Source organism: Aphelocoma coerulescens, chromosome 2 (assembly GCF_041296385.1).
Source record: "Aphelocoma coerulescens isolate FSJ_1873_10779 chromosome 2, UR_Acoe_1.0, whole genome shotgun sequence".
Taxonomy (NCBI): domain Eukaryota; kingdom Metazoa; phylum Chordata; class Aves; order Passeriformes; family Corvidae; genus Aphelocoma; species Aphelocoma coerulescens.
In genome coordinates, this window is record NC_091015.1 from 125,743,210 (window position 1) to 125,757,988 (window position 14,779).

The 14,779-nt window shown below is 38.8% G+C and overlaps 1 long non-coding RNA gene across 3 annotated transcripts in view; it reads left to right on the plus strand.

The window, feature by feature from the left end:
* The window catches only part of LOC138105088 (uncharacterized), a 128,140-nt gene extending 114,650 nt beyond the window's left edge, over positions 1-13,490 (plus strand). For 2 of the 3 annotated variants that reach the window (XR_011148380.1, XR_011148379.1), the window contains exons 2-5: positions 11,886-12,000; positions 12,080-12,235; positions 13,044-13,172; positions 13,292-13,490. This is a non-coding gene — a long non-coding RNA (uncharacterized lncRNA). The remainder of the gene's footprint in view (positions 1-11,885; positions 12,001-12,079; positions 12,236-13,043; positions 13,173-13,291) is intronic. The other variant, XR_011148381.1, reaches the window with a different exon arrangement.
* The last annotated feature ends 1,289 nt before the right edge of the window (positions 13,491-14,779 follow it).

Sequence of the window (14,779 nt, forward strand, 5' to 3'; positions counted from 1 at the left end):
ATTCATTAAGTGACTCACATTTCATTTGGATTGGGGTATGGGAAGCAAGGAAGTGGCATTTTATCCTCTTAATGATAATACTACTGTTATGATCTCAGAAACAGGGGAGGCTTCTCAGGCTTAAGCTCTGCTGTGTATGTGACATTTCAGGCTTAAAACATCTCAAGTGCATATTTCCTGTCAGAAATACTACGCTGTGAGAGCTATTCAGTTTCTGAAGGATTCACTGGAGAGTTAAGATCCATGCTTTAACGTTTTTTGGCTAATATCATGCCAGTTTGCAGTTTCTGGAAAACATCTCAAGAATCTCAGAATCAAGATTTAGATGTATTATTATGATTAACTGTAGTGCTAATTTATCCAGAGCCTGCTCTTGAGAGACAGAAATGATCAGTGGGACTCTGATGTCTTGCTCTACAGAACTGAATCAATGATGTCTTAAGCTTAATATAAATGTCAGGCTATTTGAATTTGCAGAAAACATTGGGATGAAGTGGAACGAGACAAAATGTGTATAATCAGGGTTTTATTTTTTAATAATTTTATTATTAGGAGTAATTTTTCCTTCTTCAGCAATGGGAGAATGAGAAAACTTTTATTATGAAAAATCTTGCAACTAACTTTTTCAGATCAAAATGCATTTTTATATGTAAAATGCTGGTGCATTGCTTTTTTTTTTTGGAAGAGCTATCCTAGTGAAAGGAGGAATCCAGGGCAGGAAGTTTTTCTAATCCTCTTTATTCTTCTAGCACCACTTTATATGACACAAACACTGGAAAAGTCTCACAATGGAAAGTTCTCACATTATGGCTGTAGAAAGCCATGTGTCTGGGCATTAAAGTGAAGCAAAGCCCAACTCAAACTCATGTAAATCAGGTAAATTTTATACTGCAGTGGTTTGAACAGTGACAGAAAGTTAAACACGTACTTGCTTAAGCTGCTTTGCTAATCTCTGGTCACTGTGAGTGGGCAGTCATTGTTACAGACATCTAATGAGCAAAGGACATGTGAGACTTCATTAAAAAAAAAAAAGAAAATAACTTTAACATCTTAATAACAATCTGTTTAAGAGCCTGGAAGTATTTTTATTTGAAGGTTCAGAATATGAAACAGAACCTCGGAGAAAGATCAGAATCAGTCTTTTCCAGTTGGGTTTAACTGCTTGAACTACACATTCACTTCTCCTGCCCAAACAGTTGGCAGTTAACCCCTGCATGACACATGCAGAGGCAAAGAGTCTGTAGAGTTTAGAGGTAGTCCTACTCTGAGCTGCACCTAAAACACTAATTCATCTTCCAGATTTTGCTCCTGCCTGTTTGACAACCTTGGATTCCATACCAGGGAAGATGTTAGACAAAGAACAAATCAGGCTGAAGAAAAGAGCTCTGGGAGGAGGGAAACTATGAGGAAATATATCGTTTCTCTTTCCAGTGCAATTAACAAAATACCAAATAGGAATACATAATTTTCATTCTTCACACTAGTGGAACAAGTGATATTGCTAAGAACAGGGTAATTTCTTTGATTTAATGGAATACATTGTTTTGTTAAATATGTGTGGTTAGAATATTGTATTTTAGAGATGATTGTCAGTGATGGTATAGAGCTGCTTGTGCTTTGGATGCCCTGGGAAAAATAAGGTATAATTGATTTTAAATACTCAAGTTCATTTTGATGGCTAATATTTTCCAACTTGGTTGAGGAAGCTCTCTTTATGAGACAAAGGCCTGAAGGAATAACTGATACACACAGCAAATTTGTAAATCAATAAAAGAAGGAACTGGGATGTCTTGCTGCTCTACTGAAACAGGCTTAAATAGATCGTGTACCAAATTAAAAGAAAGGATGAGTGGTGAATTTTCCTAGTTTACCCAAATCAGGATAAGAAACTTAATTCAGGTCTTTTAAAAGGTTTTTACCATAAATAAATCAGACTCAGATATAAATAAGATATGGGAATATATTTTTAATGATATAGACCTGTATTTCAACATCCAGCCTGCTGTCTATTCCCAATGCTTATTTAGGAATTTTGCCTCATATTATGATTTTTCTGGGACCTGGAGGATGGGATGATAAGAAACATGTCAATGATCATTAGAAAGAAAAAAATGTAGTAGTCTGTGGGATTTCCAATCTTCTCATAGACACTCCTCATGAAAGATTCTGTAAGATTTTATCATTGGCTTCACCAAAGTGAAGTAGCATTTGTTGTAATTAAATACACCAAGAACATTTAAGTGAACCATGAAATGAATGTCTGTACAAAAGTGTTTTTTTTTTTTTTTTTTTTTTTTGAGTGATATACTGTACAAATTATTAGGGTAAAATCTGTCACACAGAAAAGATATTTCAGCCCTTAGGTGTACTCATGAATATGCAGCAACAACCTCAGATGTGGAGAGTCTCAGCTGTTTGTTGTAAACATGTGTCCTTGTGTATAGATTTTCCTGTATGCACAGGTATAGATTGATAAAGATCTACTGAACTAAATGCTTCAGGGGAAAACAATTCAGGACTTCAATAAATTTCACTTGGAAGACTTGGTTCTGAGACTTCTTGAAATCAGGTGGAAAACACATGGAATTAGCCCATCTCCTACACATCTCAGAAAAATCTGCAGCTAGTCCCCCCAGTAAATGTCACTTATTAGGGACTTCACCACTATGACAATAAAAAGAATAAGAAATCTTGCCTGCAAATGAAAACCTCTGTGAATAGCTGGCAAAGGAGAAAATACATGATTAGTCACTGCTGAAATGCCTCTTCATGTGAGGGGAAAGCACATGATTTCACATCCCAGTCACACTGCTGCCACACACATCTATCAATTCTGTTGTACCTCAATAGAGTGAAAACAAGGCTAGAATTTAGAAGGGTTCAGTAACTTGAATTAAGACCATAACTGAATTTGAAGTTCCATGGCTAGAACAATAAATACATTTCATCAATCTGATCCAAAGGAATTTAATTTTTCTTTAGGGCTTTTTGCTCACATGAAAGTATAATCCACACCCTGCCCCCCCCACCTCCCCTGACTTTGTTTTTTTATTATTTATTTTTTAACCATAGAATTGCAGAATTTTTGGTGTTGGAAGGCGTATCTGGAAACTGTCGCATTGAAACCCCCTGTTCAAGCATGGTCAGCTAGAGTAGGTGTCCCATGTCTGTATCCAGTCAGGTTTTGAATGTCTCCAAGGATGGACAATCCACAGCCTCTCTGAGCAACTTGTTCCAGTGCCAGTGTTGCATTTAAATTGTATCTTTGCAGCTGCCTGCAATAAAAGGTAAGGAGGTATAAGACAATATTCACAGGTGTTTAGAAAGAAGTCATCCTCTTGCACCAATTCATGCCCTACTGTATGTGTCTGGTTAGTCCTGGGAACTTCCTGGATTAGACATCACCCATCTGGTCAAATTTGAATCAGTTTTTCCCCTTGAAGTAGTGCAACCACTTCTGCAAGGTATTCAGGTGCAAAAAGGAAAAAGAGGAGGTTGGACTCTGACTTATACACATCAGCCCAGGCACAGTCGAGGGAGGTGGATTTAAGCCTGTCGTATGCCTGATAGGAGGGTTTAAATTTGAATTCAGAGCATGACTTCCTTGATGGCACCTTCCAAATTTGTTACTCAAGTCAGCATGCACAAGGCTAGATTTTAGGTTGGCCAGCATTAAAGTGTGATTTTCTTCCCGAAATCCTCTGAAACCCTTCTAAAAATAGTGGTAGGGAGGTGGAAAGCTTTTGCTGTTGAGCCACTGGCTGCAATTCTCTTCAGGTCTGTTGTCCTGTGAGTTTTCATAAAATTTGCAGAATGACAGCTACCTGTGAAATAGAGCAGCCTGAAGGACAAGCCACAGGGACAGATGCAGATCTCCTACTGTCCTTTCCCTGAAACACATGCAACATGTTGCAAACCACACCATTTCCACACTGCCACTTGACAGAAACATTTTTGACCTTTGGCCTATAGGAAGTAGGTTTAATATTAATAAAATTTGGGATAAAATTGCTTCAACTAGACTCTGGAACAAATTCCCAAATTAGTGTTTGTTGTCCCCTACCATAGGAGAGACCTACCGAAATGTACCTTGTCTTTAAGCCCAAAATTTCCTCTGTAGGAAAGTGAGGTTGCTCACTAATGTTTTGCCCTGACACACAAGGCGAATGTAACCAGATGTGCACCTAGAGACTGGGACTGTGGGGTACACAGGGAAATGCATCCACCCTATCCTGTGGATAGAGCCATGAGAATCGGCTTTCCTGTTAGCTGTTACCCCCCGACCTTTCCAGCATTTGTCTGGCGTGTTCTGCAGGCACTACTTAGTGGGGAGCCAGAAAAGAGAAGACTGTGTCTATTCACTGGAACCTGGTGCTTTGAAAACTCCAGCATAAAACTAGCTCTGCACTTGGCAGCTGAACACTGATTGTCTGCTGTATGAGGTGAGAGGTTATAATTCACAGCTCCTGGGCTGAGGTGTGGATGAAGGAGGATTGAATTTGTGCTGATTATCCATTGTACGTGTAGGAAGAGTCTTATCTCTCATACTTATCTCTCTTAAAAGGTGGACTTCTCTGCTGAGCTGCATGGCTCAGATTCCCCTTTTCAGAGCATCTACATAGAAGTAGCATTGTTATACTGATCTTGGTTTTCCAGAAGGTTTCAGAGTGTTTAGAAAATGTAAAACTTTGGAGTTTCATGTGATTTCTTGCTTTGGTGCAGATCAAGTGTTTGTATTTCTGGAATAGGTCTGATGTGATGCCGTGAGTGCTCTGCACAGCTGTATTGCTCACACCTGGTAAGACCAGTGTTTCCTGAATGCATCAGATTTCCTGAGCACACATGATATATTAATGTGCACAGGAAGATACCTGGCTCTTTATTTTGCTCTGCTGAGGCTTGCTGAACACATAGGAGAAATCCAACCCCAAAACCTCAACTGTGTCCCAACTCAATTGCTGCTAGAAAAAGAGGATAATGCAGGTGCCTGGTAAACCTACACAGGGACATTGTAGTCAAGCACTGCCATTACAGAGTCAGGGAAATGTCTGAGTAAAGAACACAAGCTGTCTGTATTCTATAAGCATAAGGAAGATTTATTGACTAATATGGGAACTATGTGCCAGTATATTGGCTCTGGAAGCCAGTCCATGGACCAGTTCATTGAGACCTGCGTTTTAATGTGGCTCAGAAGCAGGAAGTGAATGGAAAGGGAAGGTGGAAACAACTATTTTTCTGAGTGTTGAGAATCTCAGAGACCTTCCAAGGAGATGCTACTCTCAGTGAAATTTTTCTGTTTTTACAAATATAATCCAGTAGGCTGTTGCCTGCAACACCAAAATAAAAGATCACATTAAATGTGAAGATCTTCATTACAGTGTTCTCACATGCTTTCCTTCCATGCTTTGGTCAGCCAGAGAACTGGTTCCTCTAGTAATATTTGTCATGTCCTTGGGGACTGTCCCCATCGAAGCCTTTCTGAATGAAGCAGTACCAATCCTTCTCTTTGACAACTGTCTGCCATTGCAGTCTGTGACTGCAAGTCTACTGGTTACACTTGATTGCTGTCAAAAGTCTGCTTTTTTTCTGGGTAACTATAGGAACAAGAGACACTTTGTGTTTGGTTTTTTTTTAATGAAAGTCAAGTTTTTGGAATAGAGAGAATGGGAATGTGCCTTATATTAATAATACTGCTCAAAAAATAAAGTATCATTTGCAGTGTCACTTTAATTCTATTTCTGCTTATGTGCAGAAAATGTTTCCGTGTATGTGTCTGTATATATGTACTCACATTTGTATGTATGCATACACATATATTTTTAAAAGGACTTGTTTAAATTAAAAAAATGGGAAATGTAACATAGCTGGAACAGATTAAAACAGATGAGTTTAGGTGGACCAGAAAACATATTGCACTGATAAGGATTTTTTGTTTTTAATTCAATCCTACCATAAAGTAATTTATTACCCCTTGCTTGTTTTTCTAGAAAGGCCAGTGCAGCACCATTTGCTGTCTGATTGACAGTGGAACTCTCTTTTTACAACTTGTAATTTAAAACAGGAAGGCTGCCATTCACATCAGTTAAGAAGTCTACATTTTAGATTACCTTGAAAGGTTTGTCTTTGGCATAAGTTAATGGGATGTTCAAATAGCTAAAACCAAAATGCAGCATTCCTAGGTCAGAATAGTCCATGCATGTGTAGTCCCATGCAAAATCTAAATCAGAAGCAGTAATTTAATAAATGCGTTTCACTTTAACTCTACATTTCCACCGACTTATTAGTTTGCCCTTCAAAGAGCAGCAGAAATGGTCATTTTACATTCCTCAACGGCCACTACAACAGTTCAGACTCTGAAAGCCTGGCTTGTCACCTGATCATACACTGAAATCTGCAGCTAATCAGTACTGATCCAACCAGGAAAGGTCACAGCAAACCTGTTGAACTATTACTGAGGTGTTATAAGACATGGACATTATTCATCCTCACTAAAACCAGGCAAGGAATAAATACAATGAAAGCAAAAGGATTAACTCTAGTATATTTGCTGTAGTATCACCAGGAGAAGGACTTTTTCCAACCCTAATTCCCATCACAAGCCGCCTTAAAATTCTACCATTTAAGCATTATGTCTGAGCTATACTTTAGGCCAGATCCTGGGAGCAAGGTGTGTAAGCTGTACTGTCCTTAGACTCAAATCAAGTCTGCATCAGGTACATTTTCCAAGACTGCAGCACTGATGTATTTGTGCTTTTCCTCTGTCTCTCTGTCTCTCTGTCTCTCTGTCTCTCTGTCTCTCTGTCTCTCTGTCTCTCTTTCATTTTTTCCTCCAACACTTCTGTACTGACAAAAGCTAAAGTCTAGTGGTGCAATATTGGCTTGCAAGTTGCTCTTGTGCTTGGGCAACCAGGAGAAGCACTGCTAGACATTTTGTCATTATGAATTGGGTATATGCTGGTTTGCTGCACAGTTACATCAGCAAAATCTTCTGGAGAGGAAAGATCATTTCTGGATACTTCACTGAAGCACTGGCCTGCTTTTTTCCCAGCTGCACCAGATCAGAGCATGATGACTCCTGGCAACATGGTAGGCACCACTACCAGAGCTCTAAAGAGCATGAGCATAAGGCTAAAGGACAAATCATTCACAAGAGTAGCTCTGGTTCAAGGGAGGAGAGTCCTGCTCCTGGAGAGTTTGACTTGGTCATAACTTGTCAGTGAAGGAGCAATAAAAATGCATGGTTTGGTTTTACATGGCACCCCTTCAAAATATGACTTCCTTCTTTCAAAATGAAGGACTGAATAGATGCTGAACTAGAGTGCTCATCTGTGTAGGTAATATATGCTGCAATTTTAGTTATGGGCCCCTAAAAAAAGTACAATGCCAGATTCTAAGATCTTTCTGAGACAAAATCTCTCTTTATGTTTAGGAACAAACTAATGTGAGTAAGAGAAGATTATCTGGGCTAGAAGTCCTAAAAGCTGTTTCCTGTTTAAATTGGGGGACCAAAATCACACGTGTGATGGCAACATATTTTTGTTTTTACAAATGCCACAGAACAGCTCCTTCCTCTCCATTAGTGACCTAAGATGCAAGCAGGCATTTATTTTCTTTAAGAACTGTCACACTTCTTCTCACAGTGTCAAAGCAGCAAGCATTATATGTGCAGTTCCCTTCTCAAGAATATCAGCTTAAAGTGCAAAGAGAAGAGCCATAATTTTGGGTTGTCTTCAAGAGATCTCTTGTGAAATTTTTACTTTTTATTTTAAACAGGGAGATATAAACAAGGTGGAAAGGCAAAAGTGTCATGATCTAACCCCAAAATGTCATGATCTAACCAACTGGGGTTAGATCATGATGTGCCTGGTACCACACCTGCTGTTTTCTCATTTCTCTGCACCTCTGGTGGGATGGGGAAGAGAATCAGAAAAAGGTAATACCTCTGGTGGGTTAAGGACCGTTCAATAATTCAAACAGAGTTAAAAACATGGTGAAAAGTAGAGAGAGAGAGAGAGAGGGATAAACCCCAAGAGAAATAAGGGATGCATGATACAATTGCTCACCACCTGCTACTGATATCCAGCCAGTTCCTGAGTTGTGACTGGCACTTCCCAGCCAGTGCCCCCCATTTATATACTGGGCATGCTGTTCTGTGGTGAGGAACATCCTTTTGGCCAGTTCAGGTAAGTTGTCCTGCCTGTGCTCTCTCCTGTCTTCTTGTGCAGCTGCTTGCTGGCAGAGAATGGGAGGCTGAAAAGTCCTTGATTTAGGATAAGCACTACTTAGCAACAACAACAGTGTATTATCAACATTATTCTCATAATAGATCAAAACCAGAACACTTTAACAACTGCTAAGAAGGAAATTAATTCTCTCCCAGCTGAAACCACGATATGAAGATGAATAGAAAAAGTTTCTCAAATATACAGGAGCTCAGATTTAATATCATGTCTGCAAGTTATCTGAAAAACTTTGAGGAATTACATTTTCAAAAATCACTTGTTCTTGGCCTAAATAATAAGTCCATATTGTGCATTCTTCCCATTAGTATATAACAAAAACCAAGGAGAAAGATGTTAAAAAGGCTATAAACTTACCACAGAAGCTCAGAATTGCAACCTCATTGTTGTTAGCACAATCTGTCATAGAAACTGTAGCAGTGCAGGAAAAGGCAAGAACTCATCACAGATAATTCTGATTCCTCTTCAGCCTGGGTGACCATAAAGGAAGAAAAAAGGGTTTACTAGAAGAAAGGACCCATAGAGCTCTAAATAGGCCAGTGATTTAGGAAGAACAAGATACCTAGGCTTGCAGACTTGTGGCTATGCTCCCTTCTCGAGCACTGTATGGGATTGCACTACATGGGATTGCACTGCAGCAAAGGATTATTCCATTTCTCTCAGCAAATGTCCATGTAGATTCAAAACCTTTTGATGTGGGCAAATGCAAATTTCATGGTGAGAAAACCATCGTGAGGGACAATCCCTGGATGCCCTGTACCTTTGCTTCCACCAGAATGCCACACATAGGATAAAAACTGTAGGAATATTCTATCATGATCGTCAAAGTAACTCAGTTTCCTTCAGGGATCTATGTAATTTTGGTAAAAAGGAAGCATACTCTTTTTTTTTTTTTTTTTTTTTTTTTTTTAAACTGGAAAATATTCCTTTCTCTGAGATACCTGTCTTTAAAAGCTGAAAAACAACAGGAAATTATTTTTGGTTAGAAGCTTTCAGCTAACATAAAAATTAACCAGCATTGTAGCAGGGCTGTTTCTTAAAATATTTTCCCAACTTTAAATCTGCATATTTAATTTTACTTGGTTTTGTATAGATATAAAAATATATATAGTTTATCATGATTTTTGATGTTCCTGTTAATAAGAGCTTCTACATGTGTAATTTAAAAAAATCTACTACAGTCTTAGTTCTGACTGTATTTTGTGTCACTAAGAGCAATGATGACACATACCTGATTTATTAGATGACTCTTAACTGGAGTCAAAATTTCTTCTCAAAGCTAAGCAGTGCTGGATTTTTGAGTTTTTCCTGGTACAGAAGACTGACCTGGAAGGTTATTTGTAGTTGATATTTTCTGCTTGTAAATATCTACAAAGTACCTCCTGTTGAAAGCTGACATTTCAACAGTCCCTGGGACCTTTTTTTGTCTTATCCTTGTTCCCAGAAGCCCTGTTGTCCTGCCAGTGTGGCAAGCTGACATATTTGTCTATGGACTGACAAAGCATTTGGGTTCAAATATTCAGGAGCAGCTCTGAGTCATCTGCTGTGATCACCAAACTACAGCCATGACTTTCAAACCTCTGAGAAAAAGTCACTGGGAAATAAAAGTATTGGCAATTGCAACTTTTTTTTTTTTTCTGCCAATAGCTGGAAAAATGGGGACAGAGAAAAGGGGTGCAGCAATTTCTTGAAACTACCTAGAAGCAGAAAGCCATTTTCCAAATAAAAAATGATTTTTCTGTCAGTAAGTGAGAGCTGTCAAAAATCCTGACTGTTTTTGAGTGTTGGCCTTGTCCAGTCAGAACTAGTTAGGATCTGGAGTGAGATGGCAAGCTGTTTTACAAACACCACGAAATGTCCATCACGAGTCACAAGACTCTTTTTTTAATTTCCTCAGGACATAGCAACCTGGCCTGGCTTCATGTATTACAGATTAATAGTGAATACTTTGCTATAAATCTTGGTGAACTGTCTTGCAAAATATCTTTTTATAATGCTAAAAAATGTAAAAAATTAATGACTTAATGCCAAATACAATGAAGCTTTTACTGAGATGGGGGGATTTTTTTAGTCTTTTATGCATAATATTATTACTGCGAGTTGCTGATTGTTTTTCATTCAATTTTTACTGGAGTTACTTAATAACAGTCACTTTTCATTCTTCTAACTCTTTATTCATTGTCAGCTGTGGATGATCTGCCAGCCCACATGAGAGGGCAGGTTACATTCAAAGGAATTTTCTTTGGTTTAGGGACATGTGCAAAATCTGAGCTAATTGCAGTGCAACTTTATACTCTAACTGCTTCTTATTAGGGACTTAGCAGATGTCTGATGGTACTCTGATGTTCAGAGCTTGTACTGGGAGCCCACAGCACCCAGGGAGACGTAGGCACTTCTCTGAGAGGGATCCAAGCTCCTGCAATTCCCAGGTCATGCCTTTGAGAAGGTGTGGAGAGGTGATGGTCAGGGGCTGCTGCCACTGGATGGCCCAGCATGGTACATGTATTTGTTGGTCATACCCATGTCTAGGGCTGCTTAGAGGCCACAGCAATGCCCTCATCTCTCTGGCATTAAAAGATCCATGATCCCCTGACGGTGACCCGCTGTTAGACACAGCTGGGAAGGAGATGATTCCTAAGCAAGGCAGAGAAAGCAGTAATGGAAGGGGCTAAAACGTGAGAGGTCAGGAGAATCTAGGGGCTTTGCAAAGTGAAGAATGGCTTTCTGTAGTCTCACTTGGTTAGGCAAAAGGCTCTGTTTTATAAGTAATATAAAGATAACCTTCTAGGAAAGTATTCTGATCCAGAATGTGTGGCATTCTCAGTCATTCCTATGCTGAGTGGATGGACAAACAGCTTGAAGGATACCCTCCTTTGACTTTGTCCTGCTAGACAGAACCCTTGTGTTTGCATTTAAATCCACTTTTTAAACTGAGGGGTGCTCTAGCAACAAAATCAGGGACCTCTCTGAGGGATTTTCTGAAGTAGATCCCCCAAGCTGGGGCTGCAGTGAAAGGATTTGTGTGTTTGAATATGCAGATCTATGTCTATTTGTGTGAAAAAAAGTGCGAATATCTGCACGTACCTCAGTTGCTCTTTCAAGTTTATAGAATGAAGGCTACTAAAAATATTGGAAGCACATGAATTTGAGCTGGTATTCATGTGATTCCTGTTTTTCATGTCTTCTTTTGACAAAACAAATTAAAAATATTATTATATAACTGAAAGATATAAAAGGTCTTTTATTCCTTCTTAGCAAGGGCTGCCTGTGATCTTCATCCTTGCAGCTAGTGTATGCACTGGACAGCAGAACAGAGAGGTACAGAAACAAGACATGGGAATGTTCAATACCCAGGTAAAAGGGATAGGGGTGACAGATGTAACAGAAACCAACTGTTGCATAACTTTTGTCTTGCAGAGATGTGGGGAGAACAAAAGAAGGAGGGCCATGATTGAGCACATACTTATGTTTTTTTACCCAAAATAGTGAGTGAATCAGAAGAAGAAGAAAACCCATTGGTTTGAGTGGCATTCTTGAAGTATTGGAAAGATAAGTGAAGAGGAACAAAGTGACCAAACTGCCAAACATGTGAAAACAGTTCCATTATGCACTTGTTAATTCTATTTTTTTTTTTTTTATCTCTAGTCTGGTTTGGCTGGGGCACCCTTATGCTGCAGTGTGCAACAGGACAGGGCAACTCTTGCTTTCCCTGGAAAACACAGTCCCACACTCCACAACCTTCAAGGTTCCTGAGGACTTTGTATGTATTTAGTATAAAGGAAAATTTTTGGGAAGAAGCAACAGAGAGTGCAAGCATAATTTTTGTTTCTTTTCTACAGCTGTGGCTGTTCCTGTCAGCCTCCCATCAGAAACTGATTGGTATTTCCACCTCTACTCAGCACTGGTACAGCCCATCTGCAGCACTGTGTCCAGTTCTGGGCTCACCAGTCCAAGACTGACAAGAGAATACCAGAGTCCAGTGAAGGACCACAAAGGTAATTAAGAGATTGGAGCATCTCTCATATTGGAGTCAATGAGACAGCTTGAAAAAAAATGCTCAAGTAAGATCTTATTAATGTGTATAAATTCCTGATGTGAGGGAGTGAAGAATACAGTCAGAATCTTAGTGTTGCCCAGTGACAGTACAAGAGGCAATGCATACCATCAGAAAAACAGAAGATTCTGTTTAAATGCAAGAAAAAACCCTTTTATACTGTAATTGTGACTGAACACTGGCACAGGCTGCCTAGAGAGGTTGTGGAGTCTCCTTTCCTTGAGATATCAAAACCCCATCTGAACACAGCCTTGGGTAAACTGCTCTCCTGACCCTGCTTTGAGCAGGGGGGTTGGATTGGTCAATATGCAGAAGTTCCTTCCCACCTCAATCATTCCATGATCTGTGATTAACTTGAACAATCTGTTCTTGTTTCTTGCAGCTATCATTTGGTACTACAATACAGGCAGGTTGGAGTGCACTTCTCACCTTCCACTCCTTGTATTTCTGTGAACCAGAGTTCTAATTCATATCATCTAACTTTTAGAACACCTACTTTAAAGAGACAAAACCAAGCACTTGGGACAGCTAGTAAAACCCATTATTTCCAAAGTAGTAATACTTGTAACTGAAAATGTCTTATTCAAAAATAAAAATATGTTTTCAAATTAAGTATTGATTTATTTTGTGGCAGGGGAAATCAGCTGTAGCACAAGACCTCATAATTAAATTATCAGGTTTCCAATTGCTTTCTTTTTAATTGAAATTATAGGATGTTTACGGAGCTTCATTTTTATATGATTTTACAGAGCTTAGAGTAATAGGCCCTGAATTTGCTTAATGACAACAGGAATTATAATAATCCAAATAATAGAGCAAAATACAGAAGAAAGATTTCATGGTGCCTTAATCTGAGAGACACTTCTTTTAACCCTTTGGTGAGTGTATAACATGCTTTTCCTAACTGCATTACATGGTAAGAAAATTGCACTTCTTTGAGCCTAAACGTGTACTTTGTTCTCTCTTCATTTCATGCACATCTTCCTTCATTCTGCAGCCTGTGAAGTGAAAAGCATGCCCAAACAAAAGCAAGGGAAGAGAGACATGGAAACCAAAGAGAATCAATTATTGCCTTCAGCCCTAAGAAATTAATATATTTAACTTATAACTTCACAAGTGCTGAGGTGGCTCTGCTCTTCTCTGCACTGGGAAAGAACATTGAAAAAGTAAAATTGACAGAACATCCCAAAGGAAGGATCTAGACGTCATTCTGTAAAAAAAAAGAAAAGAAAAAGAAAAAGAAAAAGAAAAAGAAAAAGAAAAAGAAAAAGAAAAAGAAAAAGAAAAAGAAAAAGAAAAAGAAAAAGAAAAAGAAGAAAAAAAAAGATATTTCAGAAAAGAGCAGTGAAGATATTCAGAGTACTAGGACCATGTTTTCCTAAGAAAGATTTCAAAGTTTAGAAAGATTATTTGGATATAGAAAAGAGGTGTATTTTGAGAAATGTTGCAATGGCCAAAGAGATATAATGGGTAGCGTGACCATGGAGGGAACTTTTCCATCATGTGTTGAGAAAGTCATAGGAGTCATCAACCAGCAGTTCAGAACAGAATTCAATTTACATTGATAAATAGCTTGTGCAGGTGCAGAAGGGCTTTTCTAAGGTAATGAGGTAAAACTATTAATGGAATATGTTTTGGAGAAATGTCTTGACAGGGAATAGAAAGCAGTCACACAGGAAAAGCAGAGAAATTTAGCTGCTTGGGAAGTTTATGCTGCAACTGGACAGAGACCTAGGGATCTGTGATAGAGTGCTCTGTTTCAATTACAGAGATGAGCCAAAAGAGCTTCTAGCCTTTCCCATCTTTGTGTTTTATGAGTACAGGTGTTACAGGCATGCAAAGTAGCATATCTTAATTGTCATCTCCAAATCAGACCAGTTCCACTTGTGTTTGGTTTAGCATACTGTATTTTGATGAAGTTTTCATCTGATTTCCCTTGAGGACAGCAGTAGCATTTCCACTCACTCAAGAAGTCAAGCTCTTATGCTATTTAATTTACTATGGGCGTAGAGAATTTAAAGTGTGAATTAAAACAATGGAAAAGTCTTTGTGGCACAACAGAGGAGAGCAAACCTAGAACAGTACAAATAGCTGTTGACTGCCAGAGCTTTGCCCATACTCCAGTAAACTTTGCTCTGGGAAGAAAGAGCTGCACAAAGAGCTGCTGGAGCCTACAGACTTCAAAGCGAGTGACATGGAAGTGCAAATCAATAGAGTAACCACATGAAACTTTTCAAGGGTATTTGATGCCTTCATGTGTCCATTTTGAAATGTTACCTCACAAATTCCCACTAACCCTATCTTTCTTGAACTCTCCAGCTATTTCCTGAAAAAAAAAATCTAGCAGCACCTAGAGAATCATTGTTATAGCCCTGAGATTTTGTCAGAAGATGCTTGGAGAATATGAAAGCTTCATTTGAGGTTCAGTTTTCAGTATCATTCTTTCTGTGGAGAAAAGGTGCAAAACTTCTGCCTATTGCCTGCA